At 33.1% G+C, this 4,481-nt stretch overlaps 1 pseudogene; it reads left to right on the top strand.

The window, feature by feature from the left end:
• The first annotated feature begins 1,525 nt into the window (after positions 1–1,525).
• Positions 1,526–2,954, top strand: LOC18586417 (exopolygalacturonase pseudogene; annotated as a pseudogene).
• The last annotated feature ends 1,527 nt before the right edge of the window (positions 2,955–4,481 follow it).

Below are 4,481 nucleotides of genomic sequence, written 5' to 3'. Positions count from 1 at the left end.
AACTTTTGATGCCATTGTCTAGACACTTGTTTTAATACATACAAGGGTTTTATACACATTCATTTCTTTCTCAATTGACAACATTGTACCTTAATGTACAATCAAAATGTCAAATAACACATCAAGGTATATGTTCACATAAGTATCATTGTGCTTTTATTGCACAATAGGAATGTCATGTCCAAAATATTGAATATCTATTTTGCACCATTATAGCTTCGATGAGAAAATAAGAATACACCATATACCAAAATGTTGAATTTACATATTGGCTCCATTATATTTTCATGTATAATAGGAGTGCCATATGCCCACACCTTGTGTTTTCCATCAAATAGACCTTGATGGTATTTATAAATTGGCATCATTATACTTTAATGTATAATAGGAATGCCACATGCTCACCTATCACATGAACCTTGATGGTTTGTCTTCTATCTCATGGATTTTTTCCAACTCAAGATGTTTTACTCTAGGATCTTTATTCTTGTCATCTTGTTTGTGACTTCATCTTGGTTGCAACAATTTTCTTCTATTCGAAAATGATTACCAAAATCTTTGAGAGGCATTTACTTTCTTATACTTTAGAAATTTCTTAGTGTCTCTCCATGAAGAGGAAAGTTTATCAATTATAAAAGACACAACAATAACTTCATTCATATCACAATCATATATGAATACAACAAAATTCTTCTTTTCAACGAACATAAGTTTTTCATGTATATCACCTACAATATCACACATATCAAGTAAAGAAAGAAAACTTATCTTATATTCCGATGAAGAATCATTTTGTCATTTTCTTTGTTGACATCAATCTGGTCTAATTTCACAAAAATTAAAAATCAATTCCCTTATTGTTCCACTTGCAGCAATCATTGTTGAAATGAAATAAAACCTTCTTCGTCACCAAATTTAAAAAGCAAATATTGTATCTTGAGGAAGATGAATAATGGAATTAGTTTTTTTTTTTTGGTGCTCATGTAAATTCGATAGGTTACAAAAACTGGTCTCCGTATGAATCAAGAAAATAGAGCAGTTAATTCGAATTAACTTGGGGTGGTTGCAGAGCAAGAACGAAAGTTTATATAGAAACAAGACGGTTTATTTCCTAGGCGTATTTTCTTAGTTGGCAAATAGGCTAAATTTGATGTCATTTTTCTTAAAATAGACTAAATAAAAATCGTTTGCTCTAAGTTTCTCCCCACTATCTCTACAAAATTAGCAAAGTGGAAAACAATATTGTTATTTTTTATGAATGTTTTTTCATGCCAATGCCAAGTAACATAAGAGCATATTATGATTAAGTTGTAACTAAAGAAAGAGGTTATAGGAAAGACGTTTGAAGAGCTGGCAACCTTAACCAAACATTCGATTAAATTAGCCAATGATTGGTTGGGATTGCAAGTGGTATTAAGCTTTTGAATTGCACTATAAATGCAGCTTCAAAACTAAGAAGGAATCACAACATTGTTTCTAACATATATTTTAAAGAAAAGAAAGGAAATAAAAAGCAGAAAGAAAGATGGCAGTGGAACTGAATGTGCTAGCTCTATCTTTGTTATTTCTTTTAGCATCAAATGCTAAAGCACAACCCAACAATGGTGTTTTTGATGTGATGAATTTTGGTGCAAAGGCAGGTGGAAAAACAGATATCAGTCAAGCATTGATGGCTGCTTGGAGAGAGGCCTGCGCACTGGTTAGTCCTAGTAAAGTAGTGATTCCAGAGGGGGAATATATGTTGAGCCAGGTGACTCTGGCAGGCCCTTGTAAAGCTCCTGTGGAGGTTCAAGTTAGAGGAAACTTGAAGGCCCCCGCAGATCCTAGCAAATTCAACAATGTGCCTAGTTGGGTTACTTTCCAACGAATCGATCACTTCACATTATCTGGGGCTGGAACCTTTGATGGCCAAGGTGGATATGCTGCTTGGGCACAAAATGATTGCAAACAAAGTAAAAAGTGCAACAAACTTCCCATTGTAAGCATTTTAAAACTCTTCATCGTTTTATTGCTAACCAAACAGTAAATTGTTGCTTCACAATTTTAATCATTGTATATATGCCATTGATAAAATAAATTGTTGCTTCACAATTTTACAGAATATAAGATTCAACTTCGTCACCAATGGATTAGTGAGGGACATAACCTCTGTGGATAGCAAACAGTTTCACATTAACCTGTTGGGTTGCAAAAACCTTACTTTTGCAAATATCACCATCAATGCACCTGATCAAAGTCCCAACACTGATGGAATTCATATCGGACGTTCGAGTGGGATTAACATTACTGATTCAAGAATCTCAACCGGTGATGACTGTATCTCTCTTGGCGGTGGTAGCCAGAACATTACCATAACTAGAGTAACATGCGGACCAGGCCATGGCATCAGCGTCGGAAGTCTTGGAAAATACAAGGATGAACCAGTTTTTGGCATCAATGTTGTGAATTGCGCTCTTATTAATACATCGAATGGAGTAAGGGTGAAAACTTGGCCAGCTTCTTTGGAAGGCATTGCATCCGATATGCATTTTGAGGACATTGTTATGGTTAATGTCAGCAATCCTGTTCTCATCGATCAAGAATACTGCCCTAGTAATAAGTGCAACCTAAAGGTATGTCTACCTATTAGTACATTATCATTTCATGATATTGATACGGAATAGTTCAAACATGTCTATGGTTGTTAATTTGTATTTTTTTTTTTTCCCATATTTCAGGCTCCATCGCGTGTTAAGATCAGCAATGTTAGCTTCAAGAACATCAGGGGAACTTCAGCAACACAAGTTGCGGTTAAACTTGCATGTAGCAGCGGCATCCCATGTGAAAATGTGGAGATTGGAGACATTAATCTTTCTTACATTGGAACAGAAGGCCCTGCTACTTCCCAGTGTTCTAATGTCAAGCCTACTATCGCTGGCAGACAAACTCCACTTGCATGTGGCCTCATCGTTTAAACGCACATCCAATTTCATGCTAAAAGAATACAACCTCACCATTCTCCCATGGTAGCTTCTCTTTTTTTCAGTTCCCTCTGATGATAAGCATGACAAGACTGTCCTATTTTAATTGTTTGTGACTGATTGATGCTTGATTTGTAATGTTTGATGGATATAATAAAGGTTTATCACAAATGTTGATGGTGTTCTTCATCCAATGATTACCAATTATTCAAACATTGGCTTGGACTAATATCTCAATAGCCATAAGAACCTTACTAATTCCCTTCTACCGCAGCACAATAAAGCAAGCAGACAATCTAAAGCCTGTTCTGAAACAAAATGGAAAAATATAGGAATAGTGACAACTCCATTATGTTCATATCAAAGCCCCACCCTCAAGCAGGGGGCTTCTGTTAATAATGCTTGCATAACTATCGTTACTTATATATATATAAGTCTTTTGTTGTGAACAGTGAATTCTGGAAGTGCAAGTTAGTCCAGACTGAATGTATTCTGTTGCAACAAGTCTTCTACCATTGTTGTTTGACTAGAGACTTGTACCAGCGTTGTGTATTTCTGCTGGAATTAATATATTTCGCTTTGCCTTTGAAAAAATATATATGTAACTAATTGAGTAATTATTGATTGCTGAAAAGATATATTTCAAAATTCATGTGTTTTTTTTTCTACTTTTATGATCTCAAAATTTATTAATTAGTATACTATAAGTTTCCTATAAATAAATTTTATTTTAGATATAGAGTTTATTTAATTTTAATATTTTTCATGACAATACAGTTTTTTTATATGCATATATTTCTTATTCTTAATGTTAAATAATTGAGATTTGATGAAATCGTGATTCAAAAATTTATTATTTTTATATTATAATTATGATATCCATGCATTAAATTATCAATGTTCGACACATGTGTAGTAAAAGGCAATAGAATCAAAATGCATTAACTGTTATATCATTCAATTCAAGAACAATTGTGCATGATTTCTCTCTTTTGATATTTTTGTAACTTTCTATAACACAGTAGAAAAGCAACCATGGTCCATGCCTCTTTATATGTTCAAATATCTTTTTATTATATATATTTTTCAATTGATTTTTTTAAGAAACACGAAAATATATGTAAGCAAATTGGCAAGAAACATAGAATGAATCGTGAAAAGAAAAATACCATTTTGTTTGAAGAGATATTTGCTCGAAATAATCGAATTTTTCACTTAAAACAGGGATAAAAATACAAAGAGATATTTGTTCGAAATAATCAAATTTTTCACTTAAAAAAGGGATAAAAATACAAGGATATGATTGTGGTCGCAAGAAGAGTAACGATTTTGATGCATATTAAAATCTATTAGGTAATTCACAGGCCAACTATAAATCCAACATCAAAAGTTTATAGAACAATTGGATGCGAGAAATAATACTTCATACAATGTGTAAACAACCAAAGAAAAGTAATAAGTATATTGCTTTGAAATCATAAATGGAAAAGAGTGGTTCATTTGCTGTCTGACAGAAACTAG

This window comes from Theobroma cacao, chromosome 10 (genome assembly GCF_053813885.1).
Source record: "Theobroma cacao isolate CCN51 chromosome 10, ASM5381388v1, whole genome shotgun sequence".
NCBI classification, from domain to species: Eukaryota; Viridiplantae; Streptophyta; class Magnoliopsida; order Malvales; family Malvaceae; genus Theobroma; species Theobroma cacao.
This window is presented reverse-complemented; position numbering and strand designations above follow the sequence as displayed.